The sequence below is a fragment of the Aplysia californica genome, unplaced genomic scaffold, assembly GCF_000002075.1.
Source record: "Aplysia californica isolate F4 #8 unplaced genomic scaffold, AplCal3.0 scaffold00053, whole genome shotgun sequence".
Taxonomy (NCBI): domain Eukaryota; kingdom Metazoa; phylum Mollusca; class Gastropoda; order Aplysiida; family Aplysiidae; genus Aplysia; species Aplysia californica.
The window spans coordinates 90,192-103,192 of record NW_004797323.1 but is presented as its reverse complement, the minus strand read 5'-3'; the positions used below and the strand labels follow the sequence as shown (position 1 = coordinate 103,192).

Sequence of the window (13,001 nt, the reverse complement as noted above, 5' to 3'; positions counted from 1 at the left end):
ACCCCCCCCCCCTTTATAGTGTCATCATTTATGATACCGTACAGAGACAGAGACAGAGACAGTGAGGGATAATAGGTTGGGTTTTTTTATGGGGGGGAGGGGGGGAAGAGATAGACAGAGAAAACGAGTGAAACAGAGAAAGTGAGAGAAAGAAAATAATAAAAAATGGATGGGCAGCAAAGGGTGTGTGTGTGTTGTAGACAGTGCCCTTGAAAGGGAGAAAACAAGAAAAAAGGAGTGGAAAGGTGTGGTGATGGACTGTTTCCAGAAGATCAAGATTAGAGGAAACAAAAAAGAATATGCATAATATATTATCTCTACGTAGAATTTTTGAGACGCTGCCCTTTGCCTTGCTTTTCATATGGAACCATGCAGTCCTTAGCCCTTATGTTGTAGATGAAAGTAACATTGAACATTGTTAAGAGCATGCCAGAGCCGAATTTTCGTGATTTTGAGTAGCACAAATTTTTTACACTCTGTGTTTTGATCGATTTTTATATTTATGAGATAATCAAAAATTTAGAATTACTTTTGAATTTTAAAATAAATTATATGAGCACCTTCTCTTTAGTTTCGGTTTTAAGCTGCTCCTATTCAAATCAAGGCAGTTTGTGTCGATGACACTAAGGTTACGTGTGAGTGTGGGTCTCTTGTGTGTGTCCTTGAGTAAGACACGATAACCCTTCTTTAAAATGAACAACCAAAAAACAGTTATCAGAAACAACAACATACAGTAGAGGTCCGGCGGTGGCATCTCTTTGGGGAGGATTCAGGGAGGTTGGACCTCCTCACCCGCTACCCGAGAGAGGGTGGCTCTGGGCGAAGAACACGATATTCGGAGCTCCAAACATTTCGAGCAAATAGGCTACCTACTACGCTCGCACACAGCAACAAAAACAAAAACAACAGCTACAACAAAACAAGGTCATAGATTTTGTTGGCTACCAGTAATTACATGTTGATTATCCATGTTTGTGATATTGTGTTTTATTCATATTTACTGCATTATTTGGGTATTTATGAGGGCCATTGAAAATTGAATTTCCCAAGGGGACCAGTTAGACAAATCTTATTGCAAGTATTTTTCCCCATTAGAAGTATTATTCCAAAGAAGAGATAGCAGTGGATGGTTGGTGGGTGCTCTAGTGAGGTTTTCTTCTTCTTTTCTATTAAACATCTATCGTCCTTATCTCCCCTTCTTCTTTTTAAAGTTTTTTACTCTCTTGTAACACCTCTAATCTTCGGCACTTATATGACCTTATTGTGTTGCAAGTGCCGTAAAACACTTCCTAAAACTGAAACAGAGATAGCAAGGTTGTCGTCAATAGTTTTTTTGTTGTCTTCGAAAGTAATACATGATGGTTTAAGGACTAAGCTCATGATTTTCGTTCTTAAGGCACACGGGCAGCTACGTACTTACAACTGCGAAATCAGTGAAATTCAAGATAAATCGAGGGAGAATGCTTCATTTTTTTGTTGTTGCTTCTTTGGTTTTAAAAAATAGTTTTTCGGTTATGTTTTTGTTGGTTTTGTTGTTGTTGTTGTTCTGTTATTGTTGTTTTTTATTTTGTTTTGTTTCGTTGATATCTTTTTTTCCTGGGTTGTTTGTTGGTTGTTGTTGTTGTTGTTGTTTGTTTTGTTTTGTTTTGTTGTTGTTGTTGGTTTTTTTGGGGGGTAATGAAAATAACTGGCTGCTGACAAGACCACCCTTATGGTGATTGTGAGCTGTGGGAGCGTACTGAAGTCTGCTTACATTTTCTGCTTACTTTCCTTTACTTTTCTTTGATTTCCTTTGCTTTCCCATTCTTTATCTGGCGCTTATACCGTGAGACGTCCCGGGGAGGTAGGAGCGTCTGGCCTTGGCAAACTGGAAAGCCTCATGGAACCGGAAATTGCGAGCTTTTAAGGTGTCTTCCACTTCCTCAGGCCACTTTTCTTTGGGTCTTCTGCTCGCTCTGTAGCCTGGTCTTCTTGTGTGTGCGTTGTAAGCTTTCAAAGCAGGTTGGTTGATATGCGTGCGTGTTAGCTGATGTCTGAAACATTTGTTTTCTTGTTTTCCAGTGTGGTATTGGAACTGTATGGTACACACTTTCTCTGAAGGCTAAGTCACGGACACTGCCTCTCTTTGTCTAGTTTACTTTTTTTCTGAGGCATCTTAACTTAGTTTGCTATTGGGTGGTTAACAGGTGCTCTAGTGTGGTTTGCTTCTTCTTTCCTTTCAAACATCTATCGTCCTTTTCTCCCCTTCTTCTTTTTTATGTTTGTTACTCTCTTGTAACACCTCTAGTCTTCTGGCGCTTATATAACCTTATGCATATGCAGTTGCGAGCGCCGTAAAACCTCTACTAAAACTTTTTTTAAATCTTAGTTTGCTATATTATATTATGTATCACTAAGACGATGTAGTAAACAATATTAGTACTGATATTTAATACGTGTGACCTGCTTCTTGCACAGTATTTTTTACACATTTTGGAAAGAAATACAATTTTTAAAAGCTAAACTACTGGATTTTTGTAAATAGTTAAAGGAATAACTTTGATTTTACGTGACCCACCTGTAATTTCATTTAAAAACTGTGTTGTGTAATATCGGCTGACGTTTGCCGTCATATTAAGAGCTTTATTGTTGCTATTGTTGTTGTTGTTGTTGTTGCGTGTTGTTGTTGTCGTTGTTGTCGTTGTTGTTATGGCTGTCGTTGTTGCTATTGCTGTTGTTGTTGTTGCGTGTTGTTGTTGTTGTTGTTGCGTGCTGCTGCTGTCGTTGTTGTTGTGGCTGTCGTTGTTGTTGTGGCTGTCGTTGTTGGTGTTGTTGGTGTTGTTGTTGATTTGTTGTTGTTGTTTTTTGTTGTTGCTGTTGTTTGTTGGCGCTCATATGAACTTATGCAGTTGCAAGCGCCGTAAAAACCTTACGAAAACTAAAACTAACTGTTGTTTGTTGTGGTATTTTTAGAAGAAATGTGACTTTGATCCCTCATTTATCTAAAACCTTCAATTAACTAAGGATGTTGTTGTTGGCTACTCGCAGCCATAGAACGCCAATCTTTTCCACCGACATTATGTTCTCATTTCCTGGCAGTGTCGACGTTAACTAGAAGACAATGGCCGATTTATGCACACTGATTTCCGTTATTTTGCGAGGTTTCGTCTGAAATTGCAGACATTCTTGTTTTCTGAAGGTCAAGATAGATGACTAATTGTCTGCAGTGTCGAAACACACTGAAACTATTTCTGCCTTACTAACTAGGAGCATTTTGTCTCCTTCAAAACCCTGTCCCTATAATCAGTCCATTTCGAGTTGAGTAAAAACAGTAGATTAAAAAAAGAGTTAAGAAATAATATGTGCATACTAGGTACCACAAAGAAAAACATTGAAATTTGCTATTAAAATTTTTTTTTTTTAATTTAAAAAAAAGAGAAAAAAAAGAAAAAAAGAAAGCAACACACTCACATTTACGGACAAGGAGTAGTTTTTTCTTTAATAGTAGTTAATTCTAAAGAGACGTTACGCCAAAGTACGCTATAGTGTGTCTTTGGACACTATCATCATTGCGTGATCTCCAAATTTGTCCGCTAATCTCGGAGGCCTTTAGTAGCTTATTAGGTCTGATGGCCCGGCGTGTACAGAATTGTTTCAGAACTGCCATTAAGGACAAATACCACTGGTAACACAAAAGTAAGTTATGACACCAATGTTGAAAAAGAAAAAGGACTGAACACTCTGAAAATTCTTTCATGTGTTTATATTATGGACAACTACCAGTCTCCATGTATTCGATTGTTTTATATTATATTTCTCTAACAAATGACTACAAGTAATTTTAATTTTAATTTCAAGAAAAGAGGAAAAGAATAGTGATGGACAAAGTGGGGCAAGTCGAACAATAGATCTCAGATGAAAAAAAACCCCAAATACAAAAGAACAAATTTCGCTAATGATATTTCCCAGGCACTCTATTGTCGTTTTTCTAAAAAGTATTGAATTTTTTAAATTTTTAAGTAACATGATAGTGTGTCTTTTGACACTATCATTGTTACCGTTGCGTGATCCTCCAAACTGACTGGTAAGTCGGGGGGGGGGGGGGGCTTTAATAGCTTAATTATAGTTGATGGGCTGGCCAATATTGATATTGCTAAAGTTGAGCCAAAACATGTGAAGTGTGTTTTTACAAGAAGAGCATGCCAAGAATAGATGAGCCGGTGTTTCCCTGTGGAATGCGATTGCGATCAGTTAATCACCTTCACCTTCACCTATCCACTACTCTGGCTGACCGTTAGGGCACCACTGTTGATTTTGCAACAGCTTCTTTCATTCCTCTCGGGTTTCAGCTTACATGTTATCGTCTCATTGTTTTTTCTCCCTCCCTCTTTGTCTCCTTCCTCGTGCTGTTCCCTGTAGGATAGTCTTGGCCAGTTCAGACGATCGAAGAGGCAGACAGAGGACTGTTAATCAGTTACGGTTATTTTAAATAAGACGGCCGCGCGAGGATCAGGGATGTGGGTGTGTGTGTATAAGGGGCGGGGAGGGGAGGGGAGGGGAGGGGAGGGGCGCTACAGGTCAAACCTACTTTACCACTCTCCCGTTCGTCATGTCTGCATCGATTTTCTTTTTTTTGTGTGTTTCTTTTTTTTCTTTTTTGTTCCCTGCTGATTAAATGGTCGTGATCCCCTCTCTTAGAGTTAGAGCGAAAGAAATTATTTGTAAAAGCCGGAATGGCCTAGGGTCATGGAACGCTGATGACTTAAGATCATGATACGTCCCTCAAAGGTAACGGAAGGCCGAGTTAAGATGTCAAGGACAAGGGCAGGCAAAAACATTTACGAGATCCGTCCTCACGTGCATAAACCCTGCATGTGACCACATGTTTGCGAGATGGAAAACTGCTTTTCAAAAAAGAATAGCGGGACCCATCCATAAGTAGACATATTTTTAAAAAAACAGTTGAGGCCTGTGCACTTTTGTAATCAGAACTCTATCATTGATATTAATGTTTTTCTTGCTGTTTGATTAGCGGAAATGAGTTTACTGTGATGCAAATGTAATGTCCAAATGATAGGCTTACAATGTTGAGTCAAAGGGATCTGGACAAAGGGATTCGCTTTGTACTTGTACTAAAAGTACCGGCGAGAGGAGAGAGTGAAGGAGAGACGAAGTAGCAGTTCCCATTGGCAGGCATTGTGCCAGTGGAACCAGACAATGCAATTTAAGGCAAGAAAGATATTAGAGTTGGGGAAAGCTGGAGTGGGAGTAGGAAATAGAATTCCAAACATCTTAGACTGTAAGAAAGAGAAAATTATACGTCAACACATCGTTGTAAGTGGTGGAGTAGTCTGTTCTTCTAGCTTAACTTCTATTTACAGAGAACACTGAAAACTGTGGAAACAATGACGTCAATCCACACCAGATTCACGGAAATTATGGATTTCGTGGGTCAACCCACTTTTTTTCCCTTCTGTTTCCTCTTTTCAGTCACTCTTTTCATCGGTTTGTCTTCTCGTGGTCTTTATCGTTCGTCAGCAATTCAGATGTCCCAGGCCCAAAGTTCGGAAATATTTATAAATTTGGGTTTTTAAAAATAGAAAAGCTTCAGTTTCTTCAACTGCAGTATGTGTTGCTTGTGATCAAGAAATATTATGTCAAAATCCAAATTCGAAATGTTGAAAAGGGCAAGAAAAGATAATGTAAGAAGATTAATTATTCATCATGGTCTAAAAAATTAAACTTATGTATATTTTTTTCCCTTTCAACTAAAGTTATATTGCTTTATGGTTTTAGAACATTTAAATAGCCTGTTGACATGTTTTGTCGTATATTTAATCTGGATGCTTTTGTGGGTGGTTAGCGGGTACTCTGGTGTAGTTTGCTCCTTCTTTCCTATAAAATATCTATCGTCCTTTTCTCTCCTCGTTCATTTTTGTGTATGCTACTCTCTTGTAACACATCCATTCTTCGGCACTTATATGACCTTACTGTGTTGCAAATGTCGTAAAACCCTGACTAAAACTAAAACTGTTTGCTTTACTCGATCATAAATCAAGCTCTATCTGCTTTATTTGAATCGTAAGATTATTTGCAGTCGATATCAAGATGTTCAAAGAATTGCTTTCGAAAATGTTTGACATAATGTGAAATTCACATTCTTTGACGTCAAGTTTCTCAAAATTAGGTACTAATCAGATAGAACCTTTTAATTCTGAGGTAGCGCGTCGGCAAGCTGTAAAAATATATAAAGCCCAGAGTGCAAAATTTGACAGGAGGACATTTTTTGTTTAGTTTTAGTAGATGTTTTACAGCGCTCGCAACTGCATTAGGTCATATGACCGCCAGAAGATTAGAGGTGTTGCAAGAGAGTAACAAACATAAAAAAGAAGAAGGGGAGATACGGACGATAGATGTTTGGTAGGAAAGAAGAAGCAAATCACACACCAGAGCTAATCGGCCCCACGGTCTTATTTGTTCCAAGTAGGAGATGCTACCTTTATTTAAACGCTTCGCTACTCTAGAATTACAAAGTTCTATCTTGTGAGAGTCTAGTTGTTTGGAGAAATTTGACGTTACAAAATTTAAGTTTCACAACTCGACATGCTTTTTCGAATGCAATTCTTTGAATATCCTGCTAACGACTCCGAATATTCTTAGGATTTTGATAGAGCATATTATTATAGACCAGCGTTTCTGACCTTATGGTGTCAGTAACTCAAAACGGCCAAATATGTCTGATAGGACATTGTAATTTTTAGGTAGTGACTTTCGAAAAAGAGCACTATATCACCTGCACTTTTTAAAACCTCATTACACGTTTTGTACTGGCCACAATATATAATCAAATCTTTTCCAATAGAAAGTTCATCAAGAGACAAAAGCAAAAGCAAAATAGAAGAACTCATCCGTAAGTAGATGCACTACTGAGTTGAGGCCTGTGAACTTAGTAAACGAACCTCTATCATTGACTTGTCTCGCCGGTTGCAATGTTGGAATAAATTAATTGGAATATATATGTGTCACGACTTGGTGGAATCAGGCACTCGTAAATTTTTGGGCCTATAGAGTTATTTGTATCATCTAAAGCTTGTTCATTTGTCTTGCTTTCGATGAATAACACATCTCGAATAAAAGCCTCGATATTTGATGTTGAAAGTGGCGGGGGTCACCTGGTTTCAGAGTTAAGATTAGCGAGAAAATGGCTTCCAAAGTTTGGTGTTGAGACAAAAAACAAAAACCGTCAAACATTATTGCTTTCTTCTATTTCGTTATATTGGCGAGCGCATGATTTCACCACAATGCCTCACAAATGTGATGTCTAAGCAATATACAGCTGTACTGTCACGAAAAGTCCCTGTTGTTTGGCTCGTGATTATCATGAATTACAATGTCAAAAATAGGTAAGCAAGGTAGAAACTGCCCGTTCCTATATTTGGCTGCATGAGGAATATCCTCAATTATGTCTCGAGTATTATTGGAAAGCTAAAACAGGGAGGCCGGTGTATCTGGCATTCATTTAGAGATAATTACTAGTCATTGACGGGCTGATGTCTCAACTGTATTCTTAACCGGGGCAATTATTGCTAATTGGTATGGTAGAGCTGTTTAAGATGGCAACATTTTAAGTCGTTATAAGCAAAAATGCCATCAGAACATTTCTAATTCTTAACCTTTTGTTCCGAGACATTAAACCTGTTAGTTGCCTTCGTGCCTTGACCTTCTTTTGATTAACCCTATCGACTTCTTTGCTGAAAATTTTTCATTTATGGTGTCGTCGCCTAGTGGTTGGGCTCTTGGACTTGCAACCGTAAGGTTGTGGATTCTAATCGCGCCAGGAAAGACATTTTACACGAACTTTCCCCATTTCACCCAATTTGGCATGGATACCAGGTAATAGATAGCGAACAATCTTGTCAGTTTGTTAATGTTTGAAAGCTTACAACCAGCAGCTTGCAACGTTATGCTTGCCAGCAAGCCGATAAATTAATAGAGTGTTCTTGTTTCTGCTCGGTTAAAAATATATAGATCTACCTGTAGTTGCAAGGCACGTAGGGTTTACTTTCTAGTAGGGATTTGCGCTATATAAATGCAAATATTAATTAATTCAATGAGAAGAGAGCCAATATTAGTTGAAGAACTCACACACCATAGTAAAATTGTTGTTATAGATGTTAGAGGACTCCGAGTGCCGGAGGGAAAAAGAAGAGGACGATAGGGTGGGGTGGGATGAGGGGGTCTCAGTTCCAGAAGATTTCAAGAAGTCAGCGTGGTCCTTGATATGTAGTCGCAGACAGTGACGCATTAAGTTTTCCATATTTCCCCCGCTAATCGCCTGTCGTCGCCGCTTTCTATCTCCACCTCCTCACCTCGTTGGCCTCCTCTTCTGGGCTCCTGGCTCTTTCTGCAGTCTTTCCACTGCTATTCCTTGACTCCTTCTTAATACTGTCTTTCAGCCACACCCCTGATCTTATGGCAGGTAAAATCTAACGTCTTAACTTCTCGGACAACGGCGAAAAATCTCGGAGGTCCCGTGTGCAAGTTGCGCGCGTTTAATATCCCTTGGTGGTCCAAAATCGATAACAGTAGGCTTTGGCTATCACCTCGGAAAATTCAAAATTTCCTACTAACTGAACACGTTTAATGTGTCCCGCACGCTCATATGACCTTACGCAGTTACGAGCACCGTAAAGCACTTACTTAGATTTTTCAAAAGCATTAATCGGTTTAGTTCGTTTGCCAGCTTTGCAAGAACACCCCGACGCGCTTCTGTGTGCAGTGGTTAGGCACTCCGTCGTCGCACATAGAAGAACCGTGTTCGAATCCCGTGTAGGTTTGGTGGGGGGTTTTTTTGGTCAAGAACAGCATTTCTGTCGGTTTGTTGGGACGTTATGCCTTTCTTAGCCGAGGTTTGTCCTGACCAAAAAGATCAAAACCCTCCTCCTAAATGATCTAAATTGTGTCGAATGGGATTGTTAAAAAACAATTACATTGTACTTTTTAAAATTGCTTCGTAGCAGTTTTTGCGGCACTCGCAACTGCATAATAAGGTTATATGAGCGATAACAATTACATTTTTAATAGCGCACTTTTTGTACTATGCCCAGGCACTATAAGTGTCCCTCTCCTTCTGGTCAAAAGGTTGCTTTTAACTGATCGCTTTCCGTCCTCTTTTCAGGAGCTGTGAGATAAGCCACGCAGACTTGGCCAAGAAAGGCGAGACAGAAGTGGCACATTCTCTCTGGGCAGTCCTCGGTGAGTTGATGTTTTGTTTGCCTGTATGTGGAGAGGGACAAAAAGGTATGGAGTGAGTGGGAGAGTCAAGGGTGTTTGGAAGGGGGAGAATGGGAACTACAAGAGAGAGAGAGAGAGAGAGAGAGAGAGAGAGAGAGAGAGAGAGAGAGAGAGAGAGAGAGAGAGAGAGAGAGAGAGAGAGAGGTAGTGTGTGTGCGTTTGTTTATGTGTGTGTATGTGTGTGTGTTTATGTATGTGTGTGTGTGTTTGTCTGTGTGTGTCTGTCTGTGTGTGTGTGTGTGTGTGTGTGTGTGTGTGTGTATTTAATTAAGTGTAGGTTTGAAGATTGGCATATATTTTGTAACATGTCTTTTGTGAAAGAATTGATGGAAAGCGGGATAACTGCATAAAAGAAAAAACAATTGATAGACGCGTTTATCGATACCAGTCTCATTGCTGTGTCTCGTTTCTGTCAGATGTCGGGGAAGGCGTTGTTAGGGGCAATTTTTCTAGATTCCGGTAATTTTAAGCTTCATTATATGCTGCTGTGTTTTACAAAATGTTAAATTTCAAAATATGATAATATAATAGACCGATTTTGTTAGCTTAGATGATGTTTTCATCAAGTATAATGATGTGTTCTGAAAGAAATGCCAAAACCTAAAAATTGATACCAGGGACCCAAAACTCTCGTGAGCCGTCCCTGCTCCTAGATCAAGGTATCGAGGAGAAGAAAGTTACTCTATCCAGTTTCATTTAAGAAGTCAAGTGGGTGATCGAAATGAGTCAATGGCATTCGATTTGATGGCGATTTTTTCGGATCAAACGCCTCCATTTTTTCTTTTCGATGCTGCACATTAAAAATCTGAATTCAGGTAGTCCAATTGCCTTTTTAGAAGAAACGCTTTTTAGGGGCACTTTTAAAAGGAAGCAGAACTTTGTTATTCATGATGGCCTTTCTATTCTGTTTTCGTTGTTTGAAAGTTAAAGGTGTGGCAGACATGTTAACTATCCAATATGCAAATACTTTCATATGACCTTATGGAGTTGCAAGCATCGTAGAAAACTTACAAAAAATAAAAGACACACAAACAAAAACAAACGGAACCGAAAAAGCAACTTTGAAATTCATTTTTTCTGACGTATGGACTATTGTAGTACTTCATGTGTTTCAACACTGCATTTGGTCTGCTGTTGATCGTTTCCACGCTAGTCCCCAAACACTTAATCTCATTCAAACGCCATTTCACTACCTCAGAATTAAAAGCTCTACCAGTTAAGTACATAGTTTTGAGACATTTGACTTTTAAAAAGTAAAATTGAGTTTCACAACATGTCAAGCTTTTTTTAAAAAATGCACTTCCTTGAATACCTCGAAAACGACTCAGAATAGTCTAATGATTATGATGGACAGAAAAAGCATTTTGATTTCTGACCTCATGGTTTTAGTAGCTGAAAACGGCCTACAATGTCAGAAAGAACTTTGTAATTCTGAGTTAGCGATATATCCATGGTGTTCCCCAAGACAAAAGAACAGGAACTTCGAACACACAAGAAAATATCACCATAGAACACTGTTGACCAAGTTGTTTTTTTTAATCCGAAGGACGGGAAAAAATACTTTCTGACAGGACATCGATATCACATTACGATCTCGGTGCGAAGTGATGAAGGAACACACACGCTATACTACAGATATGGACATGCGAGCATAGAGACAGACGTAGTAACTAGACGATGGGTTTATAAAAAATCCAATTGCGTAGCTCATGAATGTCGTGTATCCCTGGTGCTGCTTAAGTCTCCGGAGTGGACATGGCCTGAACAAACACCCGCTGTCTGGTTTTCAGAACGTCTTGACCGGCGGCGTCTGTTTTGTTTTGGAAAGGGTTTTTTTTACGGCGCTCGCAAGTGCATAAGGTCGTGTGAGAGCTCTGCTACTGTCTGTGATGTAGGTGTTAGGTACTTTGCTGTCGCACTCGCGGAAGACTTTGGATCCGTTCTCGTGTGGGGCTACTATTTAGAAATTATAAATTACATTTTATTGATCCCCATGGTGAAATTTGCGTTACAATGGCAAACATACATTCATGAATGAATAATTAGAAATTTATACAGACATAAATTACACACATGAATACATACACAAATACATACATAAATACATACTTGAATAAGCTTACATGCATGAATACATACATAAATACACACATGAATACACACAAATACATACATAAATACATACATGTATGCATACAGGAAAACATACATGAATACACAATCTTATACCTGTACAATACAGAATAATGTTACAAATACGCCGTTGCTGATCACCACTTATTGAATATTTTGGCCTTTCTGCAAGAACAATGCATTTGTCTTAGCCCAAATTTACCCTCACAGGAGTTTGCGAAGTCCACCCCCCTAAGTTGTCTAAATTGTGTGGATGGGATCTTTGAAAAAATTTTTATTTAGTTTTAGTAGAGGTTTTTACGGCGCTCGCAACTGCATATGAGCGTCAGAAGATTAGAGGTGTTACAAGAGAGTAACAAACTTAAAAAAGAAGAAGGGGAGAAAGGGACGATAGATGTGTCATGGGAAAGAAGAAGCAAACCACACAAGAGCACCCGCCTACATCCCACATTTCAAAAATTAATATAAATTGATATAAACACAACGCCTCGTCAAATGTTGAGATTGCTTCAACATTAATACGTAAATCAAAGGACCTTAAGCTTAACATAGCGCTTTCGTTAAAGATGGGATGGAAAAATGAAGTTACGTCGTTCCAGCAAAAAAGAGTAAAAATGATAATAATAAATAGCATTTTTATTATAATAGCGCATACCCCCGCTCGACAGCAGGCTTTATGAGCTTTAAAATATATTCTCACAATAACGAGTACTTACTTATAATCGGTTAACTATGTCCCACCACCACTCATATCCGTTTCTGCCCTGCACGTTTCTTTTATGAATCACATTGGAAACAGCACATTTCCATTTAGTGTAATTAACGGGCATTGTTTTCTAATAATATGATTGTAATATAGCGCCTATTGTTTAGAATCAGGAAGGCTTTGAGGACTGTGCAGAGCAGAATTCTCATTCATTACATCTGACAAATCAAACGGACAAAAACAGTAAGAACATGCAAGACGCCATCTGCAGTTCACTGTTTTTGGCACTTCCATTTGTCTCAAAATATACCAGACCGTTGTCCCCTCTCAAAACACAAAGAACTTAAAAGGAGACGTCTTACCATAGCCAAAACTGAATTATGTGAAACTGCGATGTGGATCTAGAGCTATTAATCTATTATTACGGTACCGTGGTGGGAAATATTACAGTTTATTACTTTAGCATGTTCTTGCAAACGCTTATGTTGTAGATTGAGCATAATAAAAACTGCTCTGAGTTGATTGTCGCTTTAGTTGAACTAGTTTGGAATGTTTTCCAATAATTATCATCAACAACCCCCCCCCCACAAAAAATCAACAAAAAAACCCATAGCAAAACAACAACAGACAAAACAAAAAATTGCCTACACATAATTCTTTAAATTTGTTGATAGGCTTATCAATAACCTGAGCTCTTGTAGAAATAGGTTATTAATATTATGTCGAAGAAGGAATGATCCCTGAAGGGAATGCGGCGAGATCAAAGACATAACAGAGCGCTATCAATCACATGTTCACTTCGGTGATCTGTGAGGGTCCAGCGGTGCCGATGTAGGACGACAGAGGCAGGGAGAGAGAGAAAGAGAGAGAGAGAGAGAGAGAGAGAGAG

At 38.9% G+C, this 13,001-nt stretch overlaps 1 long non-coding RNA gene across 1 annotated transcript in view; it reads left to right on the top strand.

Annotated features, from left to right (window-relative positions):
* LOC118477265 overlaps nt 1-13,001 on the top strand; it is a 130,424-nt gene that overhangs the window by 79,833 nt on the left and 37,590 nt on the right. Inside the window, exon 3 of the long non-coding RNA XR_004858253.1 lies at nt 9,158-9,234. This is a non-coding gene — a long non-coding RNA (uncharacterized LOC118477265). The remainder of the gene's footprint in view (nt 1-9,157; nt 9,235-13,001) is intronic.